Raw genomic sequence first — 11,008 nt, 5'->3', positions numbered from 1 at the left:
GAGAGGGAGACACAGAATCCGAAGCAGGTTCCTGACTCTTGAGTTGTCAGCACAGAGTCGGACGCACAGGCCTTGAACCCATCAACTGCGAGATCATGACCGGAGCCAAAGTCGGACGCTTAACCGACTGAGCTACCCAGGTGCCCTGCAAACTCTGTTTTTATGTAAAGATCATTTAGTAGTTAAGTAATGAGTTCATCAAGAATAATTCAACATAGGGGAGGGGGAGAAAAAGAATAATTCAAGGTAAGACGTGTCTGTTGACCTTTGGAGGGGAACCAAAGAGAAAGCAAGCAGACTGTGGCTTATAAACCACACGACTAAAAATTTTCTCCTGAAAATACACCACTCTGCATCTTGCTGAGAATGTAGCAGTAGTGACCATGTACACATACATCATATAGACCTAACACAACCAAAAAACATACTTTACACGTTTTTTAAAGGGAGAACAATTGTTTGGCTGCAATCTCACTTATAAACACCCATCACCAAAGTAAAGCGTAAACTAGGAAAGTACAGTTGTGTTTGGGGTATGCCCAGTTTGGGGTAGTAGAGGGTATTTTACTGATATCTTTATCGTTTTAGAAGATTTCCAAATCAGGGATAACTTCTCTGAGCTAGGCCTCGCTTTGTTTCTGTATAAAAACTGAAATAGAGGGCCACCTGGGTTGGCTCAGTCAGTTAAGCATCCGACTTAACTCAGGTCGTGATCTTGCGTTTGTGAGTTCTAGCCCTGCGCCAGGCTCCGTGCTGACAGCTCAGAGCTGGAGCCTACTTCAGTTTCTGCGACTCCCTCGCTCTCTGTCTCTGCCCTGCTCACACTCTGTCTCTCTGTCTCTCAAAAAATAAATGTTAAAAAATAAATAGAGGGGTGCCTGGGTGGCCCAGTTGGTTAAGCATCCAACTCCTGATTTTGGCTCAGGTCATGATCTCATGGTTCCTGGGATCAAGCTTCGTGTCAGGCTTCTGTGACAGCATGGAGGCTGCTGGGGATTCTCTCTCTTTGCCTCTCCCCTAGCTTGTGTGTGCACTTGCCTGCTCTCTCTCTCTCTCTCTCTCTCTCTCTCTCTCTCTCTCTCTCTCAAACTTAAAAAAAAAGCTGAACTTTTGCAAGAGAGCCATTGTTTCCTTAGTTGGTTTAATTCTGTTCTCTGTTGAAGGTCATGCTAAGGTGTATTTAGATATTAACCAAACTTAATAGCTATTTTTCAGTAGTGAAATTACATCAAAATGTGAACACATTAGGTCCCTGACTTGGTGGGGCCCATTTTAGGGGTGGGGGTGGTGTTTGCCTGCAATCCACAGCCAAGCTTTGTGGGCCCAACTGGGCATTGTTCCTCCTGGAGTGGAAATGGGCCATCATGACCTTTAATCACGACTTCATTTGAAGCAGCTTTATCTTGTGGGAAAGGACACTGGCCTTGGAGTTTATAGAGAACAGTAACAATGTGTTAATCCCAATCATTTCCCCTAAGGAAGGGGAAAAAACTTGATTGTTAAGGGGTCATGTTTCCAGTAAAGGGAAATCTGTTGTCACAGAACAGTTAAATATCCTAGTGAATATATGCCAAAATTGTTTGCCTTAAAAGGTAATTTTTTTTTTTCTTCTGTCTGCTAGTTCTGGAGAAAAACAGTAGTAGTTTAGTATTTTTGATTCTAAAATTCAGGTAGAAAGAACATTGAAGATAAACGTTTAAACATTTGGCCTTGTTTTTTTTCTAAATAGGAAGCAACTTTGCCTTAATTAAGTAGCTCATAAATGTCAGCATTCTGACTTCTAAGTTTGGCACTCCCTCTGAAATTCCCACAAAAAAGTCTCTTGAGATCCTGATGCTGGCCTAAATCCCAAAGTCCTGTTATGCTTTTTAACTTCAGTTTTGGTTTTTATCATCCAACATTGTTGACTACCCAACCTCTTGGCTTTCACAACTTTTTGTGGGGGTTCGCCTGTCTTCATCATCTGCAATTTGCTTCTGTCGCTTTTCCACTTCCATCTGCTTCTGTCCACTCTGCTCTGGTTTTGGCCTTCTACACATTCTCAGCACTTACTGCTATGAATGTGGCTGTAGAAGCTCCATAACGTCCCAAGTGTTTCTGAGGCCTATCAAACAAAATTCGGGTCCTGTGAGGCCCTTGTTCCCAAAACCAAGCTCACTGGAACATGTGTTTTCCTGGCATCATTAGCACATTTTATGCAATGGAAAGAGCATGGTCTTAGGGATCATCTGCTGAGTTCAGTACCCAGTTCACACTCTGTGGCCTTGAGCAAATGTTTAATTCAACCGATAAATTTTGAGTGTATATTTTGTCCCAGGTACAAGAGACATAGAGATGGGCATAGTAGTAAAAATTCCCTGGTCTCCTTTGAGTGGGGAAAGGCAATTTAAAACTACATAGTAAATTAGTGATAGAACTATAGAAAAAAAGAATGGGGTGGGTACAATTTTTGTGGATGTCATGAAAGGCCACACTTAGAATAACGTGATATGTGAATGAAACCTGAAGGAGAAACAACATCTTAGAGGGACCTGGAGGAGAACCCTTGGAGTGTTCAAGGAATAGCCAGCTTGAGTGAAGAGAGTAGAAAGGGAGCAGCACGGAGAGCAGGGGGCCGTGAGCTCAGGGAGGTATTGGGTTGGCCGCTGTATGTAGTTCATCGTGAAGACTTTTAGTAGGAGGGGAGCCTACTGGAGGGTTCCGAACAGATGAGAGTCCTAAAATGACTCGTGGTATAGCTTCTCTGAATCTTCTCTAGGAAAAGTCTCTGATGGCTCAGATTTGTAAATAATAAGTGATACAATTCATGTGCAGAATCTAGAGTGCCTGGCACATAAAAAAGTCAGTAGTTCTTATAAAACAGGTTGGGTTACATACAGGAGTTGTTGAGAAATCAGATACTGGATTCAGGCAGGCTTGGTTTTCAATTTCAGTTCTGCCACTGATACACCGTGAGTCTGGCCAAGTCACTTGGCCTCTGTGAGCTTTAGTAGCAACATGACTTCATAAGAGAAGGCAGTGTGTACAGTGCTTAGCACAACAGCAGACTTACAGCAAGTCCTCAATACATCCATAGATGTTGAAAAATTTTTAAATATTAGACGGTTTTAGTAAATTAGGTAGATTTTGTAAATTGGCCATTCTCTCTTCCAATCATTTGGCAAATGGGCTACCAATGAATTAGCTTTGAAAAATGATTTGTTGCGGAGCCCCACAGTGGGAGGTTCGTTCTATCCCACAACCCTGGGATCATAACCTGAGCTGAAATGAGGAGTCAGACCCTCAACTGACTGAGCCACCCTGGAGCGCCATAAAGAAGAAGATAATTTTTAAAATTACAAGTATACCCATTCAGTTACCATTTCTGGTGCTTTTCATTCTTTTTGTAGATCTACATTTCCATCTGGTATCATTTTTTCACACTGAGTGGAGCCTGCTTAAGATTCTCTCGGGGCGCCTGGGTGGCGCAGTCGGTTAAGCGTCCGACTTCAGCCAGGTCACGATCTCGCGCTCCGTGAGTTCGAGCCCCGCATCAGGCTCTGGGCTGATGGCTCAGAGCCTGGAGCCTGTTTCCGATTCTGTGTCTCCCTCTCTCTCTGCCCCTCCCCCGTTCATGCTCTGTCTCTCTCTGTCCCAAAAATAAATAAAACGTTGAAAAAAAAAAAAAAAAAAAAAAAAAAAAGATTCTCTCTCTCTAGGGAAAATGGGTGATGGGCATTGAGAAGGGCACTTGTTGCGATGAGCCCTGGGTGTTGTATGTAAGCAATGAATCACGGGAATCTATCCCCAAAACCAAGAACACACTACTTACTGTATGTTAGTCAACTTGACAATAAATTATATATATATATTTAAAAAAAAAAAAAAAGGATTCTCTCTCTCTCTCCTGCTCCATGCTCTGCGTAGAGACTTCCTGAGATTCTCTCTCTCTAAAACAACATTGAAAAACATTATCTTCTTTAAAAGATAATTAACTGTTAACCAAAAATAAGTGTCACAGAGAGTCGACACAAGGAATCTAGTCATCCACTCATGTGCAAGTGAGTTACTTAACCGTCATTCAGCTGGCAGGAGGGCCAGGGAATATAAATCAGGTTTCCTGATGCCTTGTCCAGATTTTGCGCTACCTAACTGAATGACGACAGATACAAAACTCCTTTCAAACAGACCGGAAACTCTTACTCTTTCTGGTTTCCAGGTCAGAAACTCTTCTTCCTTTTCAGTCCTTCCTCTCTCCATTCCTTCCTTGCTCACACACCCCCTCGTGACAATATTTACACAGCGCTCTATAGCTGCCAACTCTTCCGTGTCTGTTACCTCACTTGATCCTAAGAACAACTCCAAGAAATGCCTAGGTCAGGGGTTTGCATCTTCTTGATCTTATGGATGCAGAAACTGAATCTCGGACCGGAGTTAAATTCCCCGGGATAAGGGATTCATAGCTTGGTGAAGGCAGGGCTGAAATTTCAATCTTCTGACTCTAGCGTGTGTGCTCATTCCATCAGCCCTAAGTTGGGTCTCTCGTGTGCCTGAATCCCATGTTGCTTGGGCATTCATTTTACTTCTCAATTATTTTCTCACACAGGCCGATTTTGTCCCTCAATATAGAATTCTACATTGTCAGGTTTTTGTTTTTCATTCAGTACCTTGAAGATGTTGCTGCACTGTCTTTTTGTACACATTGTCTCTACTGAGAAATTTTCCATCATCCTTAACTTTGTTCTTTTTTTTTTTTTTTTTTTTTTTTGAGGGGTGGGGAGGGTCAGAGGAAGAGAGCAAATCTTAAGTAGGCTCCACACCCAGCATGGAGCCCAACATCAACACGGGCTCAAACTCACAAACCATGAGATCATGACCTGAGCCGAAATCAAGAGTTGGACGCTTAACCGACTGAGCCACCCAGGTACCCCTTGTTCATTTTTTTTTTTTTAACTTTTGGTGATTAAAAGTTTTGCTCTGTCACTGGTTTCAAGCAATTTTTAAATAATGTTCCTTGATTTTTTTTAAATGTACAATGTACATTAAAAGATGTAAGGTTTTACGTGTGTGTGTTTCTTGTGCTTGAAGCTCATTGGGCTTACAGGTTTCATCAAGTTTCAATTTTTTTTCGGCCATTATTTCTTCACATATTACTTCTGTCTTCTCCTTCTCCTTCAGGGATTATGTACAGCTGGAAAGATAAGGATAAGCTTCCTATAATGAAGCGATTTGAGATAGGCTTTGAGAATTGGCCAGGATTTGAACTGGTGGAGATGTGGGTAGAACACTTGATAACTTATTATTTTGAGAGACAGCAGAGCAAGCACGAAGTGGGGAGAGGAAGAGATTCCCAAGCAGGCTCTGCACTGCCCCATGTGGAGCTTAAACCCAGGAACCATAAGATTGTGACCTGAGCTGAAGTCAAGAGTCAGACGCTTAACCGACTGAGCCAGCCAGGTGCCCCTTGATAACACATTTAATACAAGGGGATCAAGAGAGGAAAGAGGACACCAATCTCAGCCCGTGTGGCTGGGAGAATACTGTTTCCACAGGCAGAAATGAGGACTAATGGAGTTTATTAAAGAGGAAGATGTTGAGGGGCGCCTGGCTGGCTCGGTCGGTAGAGCATGTGACTCTTAATCTCAGGGTTATGAGTTCAACCCCCATGTCGGGTGTAGAGATTACTTAAAAATAATTCTTTTTTAAAAAAGAGGAAGTTGAGTTCATTCTATGGTTGAGCCTGAGGTGCTTTTGTGACCTGTGACTAGAGAGTACAGCAGGCAGAGTTATTAATGTAAGTCTATTGCTCAGGAACAGGATTGGGATAAGAGACCCGGATTTGGGAATTACCAGTAGAGAGGTGGCAGCTGAAACCACAATGGGTGGAATTCTTAACATGATGGCCAAAGAAGAGGCCAAAGAAGGCCTGGTCATTGAGACATTCTACTTCTAGCAATTTATTATAGGAAAAGATTAATAGTTCACAACAATCCATAAAAGGAGATTCATTGAAGCACTCTTTATAATCAAAAACAAACTAGAAATGACATGTCCCACAATGGAGAATTGCATAAATAAGTGGAATATACGATAGGATACAATATACCCATTAAAAATGATGATTTAGAAGAATATAACAAAAAAATGTTCACTTTACAAACAAAAAGCAAGTAATGAGATCACAATATACAGTGTGATGCCATTTTTAATAAAAAATATATATGGTCTTTATTTTCTTTTTGCTTATCTACATTTGCTAAACTCTCCACAGTAAGTAGCATGACTTCTACAGCTAGGAAAAAATCTATGACAATTTCTTAAAAACTGACCTAGAAGAACTCTTGTGGATTTCGAGACTGTGTGGAGGATGGCCAGCAGGAAAGGGAGCGGAAAAGGAAGCAGACAATTCATGGAGAATCAGGATTACATACCAGCTTGGCCAGAGGGGCTGACACTGGGACACTTACCAAAGTAGAGCTGTCTGAACTCCTGGAAGAGGCTTTGGATTTGGTGCTCTGAGTTTTTGTGACTGCTCTTAAGAAGCGTGATGGAGAGAGTGGTCACTCCCTGGCCCAAGAGGTCTTATGATCATACAGTCAGTCCCTCAGAGGCCTGTCTTGCACGGGGATCCAGCCTCACCGTGCACCTTCTGGGCTGGGTGGCCACTTCCTTGCACTTGCCCTTGCATCGGATCCCTGTCCAGGCCTGTTGTCGAGAACCAGGATGTTGCAAAGCCCCTCAGGTAGCAGTTTCCTACAGAGGTTGTTAAATGCATATTCCTAGGCCCAGTCCCAAACCATCTGAATAAGAGTATCTGGCTATCTGCCTTGTGAATCCTGAGTATTAGGAATCTGCCTTTTAATAAGCCTCCTTAGGAATTCAAGTTGCAGACCTCTGCATTCAGGCCTGTGCAGTGCAATAAACCTCCTTCCCTTAGGTTTCTGGCACACAGAGTCAGAGAGAACTGAATCTGGACGTTTCTGTAAATTAGCACAACTAAGTCTTTCGGTCACGCATCAGAAATTCCAGGATATGAGAAAAAACTTTCTGAATTCAACAGACACCATGGCCTTGCATATGTCCTGGGAGCCTTTTGGAGCTGGGCCTCAGTACACAACCGGAAGGGAAGAATGGGCGTGGCTCTCCCTGGTGACAACTTGTCAGGAGAGGCTTTCAGAGACTTTTCCCAATCGGTCTGAGCTGAGAACTAGTGCAGCTCCATTCTCAAAGGCCCAAGCAGCCAGAACGCAGAAATCAATCCACTGAGGCACTCCACCTGTGAAGCTGGAAAGCTGTTAGATAGTGGTCAGGAGTAGGGGTGCCTGGCTGTCCCAGTCGGTGGAGCGTGTGCCTCTTGATCTCGGGATTGAGTGTAGAGATTACCTAAAAATAAAATCTTAAAAAAAAAAAAAAGTCAGAGTTAGATGGGCCAAAGGGAGGGGCCTCTGATGAAAAGCAGATCAGGATTCAGAGGCCAAAGATTATTCCTGAATCTAGACAGGAGACCTCAGGGGGCACCCATCCATCCCATTATAAAAGGTATATAAAAGGTATATGCTAGATTGTATTATGGTTTCCAAGGATTTGATGTAAAATCCTATTCCTCACACGCTGACACTGGCTTGCCCACATGACTTGCTTTGGCCAAGCACATGTGAGCGGGATTGATGTAAGCCACTTACTTGCAGCAACATTAAGATCTGTCATCTGGTTCTGCCATCTCTCACTTCCTTCCTTTGCCGCAAGACCAGCATGTTTCAGATTGGGTCTGCCTCTTGTCTGGGTGCCAGAATGAAGAAGTGGAGAGGGTGCCTGGGTGGCTCAGTCAGTTGAACCAGCCAACTCTTGATTTTGGCTCAGGTCATGATCCCAGGGTGGTGGGATCATGCCCCAGGTAGGGCTCTGTGCTGAGCGTGGAGCCGGTTTAAGATTCTCTCTCTCTCTCTCTCTCTCTCTCTCTCTCTCCCACTTGCATGTGATCTCTCTCTTAAAAAAAAAAAGAAAGAAAGAAAAGAAAAGAGGTGGAGAAGAATTGCAGTCAACCTCTGAAGGACACATAACAGAGCAAGAAATGAACCCCTGAGATTTTGGGGTCATTATTACCATAGCCCAACCTAGTCAGAGCTGACCAGTAAAGAAATAGTTTTTTTAGGGTTGTGAAAACAAAACAGTAGTATTCCAATGAATTTTTAAGGAAAACTACCCATATTTATTCCTTAGCCTAACCAAATAGTTTTAATGTTTACATATGCCTACATGGAAATGTGCTGAAACAGACCACTGCACTTTATGTTACTTGTACACTTGGATTTCTTCAGAGAAGGAGCCTGGTGGTGGAGGAGGATCAACTCCCCACTAGAGGAGGCCAGAGGAAAGGGCTGTCCGTGGAGCCAGTGACCAGCACAGAGCCATCTGTTGTGAGGCAGAGAAGTGAAACTGAGCAAATCTATTTCCTTGGCATTGTTAGACCGTTGGAGAAAGTAATGCCAAGTTCTTTCTTTTCTTACAGTCTGTCGTGCCTGTTTACTGTCCTGCCAAGGCAGGGGTGGATTTCAGCCCTGTTCTCTGATCTTCCATTTCCTAAAGCCTCAGTCCCACCACAGGCTGGGACCCTGCAGGCCGTAAGGTGGAGTTTACAGAATTCAGCACCGAACAATGCAGGCATCAGCTCTGCCCTCCTGGGGCCTACAGTCTGATGGCGTAGAGAAATAAACTTTTTTTTGTTTAAGTTTATTTATTTATTTTGAGAGAGGCAGAGACAGCCTGAGGGGAGGGGCAGAGATAGAGGGACACAGAAAGTCCCCAGCAGGCTCTGCACTGCCAGCACAGACCCTGACAAGGGGCTTGAACTCACGAAACCGTGAGATCATGACCTGAGCCGAAACCAAGAGTCGGATGCTTAATCGACTGAGCCACCCAGATACCCTTAGAAATAAATAAATTTATTATGTATCGAATCATTACAAATTGGGTAAGTCCTCCAAATGAGACACACAGGATGCTGTGATGGATTGGAAAAGCACGGACGGTACGCAAGAATCTATTTAAAACAGAATTTTAAAACTGCCAACTGGGGAACATTAGTCAACCACAAACTCTATTTAGATGTTCATGATCACATCTTTAAAAAAAATGAGATAGAACTGAGTTTGGAGGTGAATAAAATAGCATCACATGTGGTAAGTGTAAATATTGTTTCATGCAACTGTCATTTTTGTTGTGTGTATGTTATCTATGTAGTTCTTGGCTCATAATCTAAAATGTAGTTGTTACAATGGATGGTGGTAAAAATAAATTTGAAAAACTAATTAAGATATGGCCTCAGGGAAGGTTGCTTTGAGGAAGACATCGCGCTGATAACCAAGGTGGGAACATGCTTGGCGTCCTCCAGGACAGGGGGAAGGCTGGCTTGTTTGAAGCATGGAGAACAGGAATACAGTTCTGGATATGGTCAGTGCTGCAGAGGAGGAGGGACTGAATCCCTCTTTTTGCCATGAAAAAGAATTTGGATTTTTCTTTTTTTAAGTTCATTTATTTGAGAGGTGTGGGAGGGGCAGAGAGAGAGAGAGGGAGAGAGAGAATCCTAAGTGCTATCAGCGTAGAGCCCTACTGCGTGCGTGTGTGTGTGTGTGTGTGTGTGTGAGTGTGCACTCCATCTCACCAACCCAAACCATGAGATCTGACCTGAGCTAAAACCAAGGGTCCAGCACTTAAGGGACTGAGTCACCAAGGCACCAGCCACCCCCACCCCACCCCACTCCCAATTTGGATTTTTCTATAAGCGAAGTTGCAAGGTTTAAGAAAAGAAGTGATTTAGGGGCACCTGGATGGCTCCCACTTTGGCTCAGGTCATGACCTCACAGTTAGTGAGTTCGTGCCCCACATCGGGCTCTGTGCTGACAGCTTAGAGCCTGGGGCCTGCTTGGGATTCTGTGTCTCCCTCTCCTCCCCCCTACTCCCTCCCTCTCTCTCTCAAAAATAAATAAATAATAAAAATTAAAAAAAGAAAAGAAGTGATTTTAAGGTTACTGCGCGGAGTGTGGATTTTAGAGAGCTAATAGTGTGGAAGCAGGAAGACCAGATAGGATCTGCTGGAATTCATGTTCATGGTTTCATTTTAGGATCCCGCTCAAATCTCACCTGTTTTTAGAAGCCTGTCTGGTTCCTTCAGGGATATTCAGTCTCTTTTTCCTAAATTCACCATTTTCCTTTAGACAGGTAGACCATTTATGCCTTTTTTCTTCCAGGAGACGGAGTTCCTGGAGGGTCCCCTGGGTGGCCTCCAGCCCTGCACCGCCACCGTCTCCCTTCCGGAGAGGAAATGCGATATAGGAGCGCCTTCGAAGCTTCTGTGGGTACAGGCGGTCCTTCCAAGCGGGCAGGGGGCTCCCTGGGGAATGTATGTTTGACTTTCTATTCCTGGTAATATAAGTTCAAATGTTTATGGATGTTTGAAGCTGGGATGAAAGCATTTCTATTCACGCTGCTAGAATCTGAGGCTTTTTTTTTTCTTTTTACCGAGAGTCCATAGCAAAAACTTGGGTTACTTGGCTGGGGAAAGGAATGCAGTGTGAGGGGCGAGATGAAACCTCGCCGCAGGCACCCCTGGCCGGAGCGGGAAGGCAGAGCCCTGGGCCTCCTGGGCTGGGGCCGGGGGTCAGGCCTTGCAGGGGCGGGAGGAGGGCACAGGGCGGCGGGGCTGCGGCCGGGAGGGGGTTCGCAGGCCAGGACCCAGGTTTCGGGAGAGGCGGGGCGCGGGCAGGAGGCGCCCGGACGAGCCCACCCAGACGAGGCCCGGCGGGGGCCTCTGCGGGCCGGGCTCCGGGCACCGCGCCGCCGCCGGCTCGCCCAGACATTCCGTTTCTGCCGCCGGAATGCGCGCACAGGCTCCCGCGGCGCCCGGCCGCTCCTCCCGGGCGCGGCGCCCGGCCGCTCCTCCCGCGCTCTGGCGGCCCGGCGGGCGGAGTGGGCGGGGCCGCGGGGTGGGCGGGGCGCGGGGCGGCGGGACCTTTAAATTGGCCTCCTTGGC

This window comes from Puma concolor, chromosome A3 (genome assembly GCF_028749965.1).
Source record: "Puma concolor isolate L17-30 chromosome A3, mPumCon1.1.hap2, whole genome shotgun sequence".
Lineage (NCBI taxonomy): Eukaryota > Metazoa > Chordata > Mammalia > Carnivora > Felidae > Puma > Puma concolor.
The sequence above is the reverse complement of the archived record's forward strand: the minus strand, read 5'-3'. Positions refer to the sequence as shown.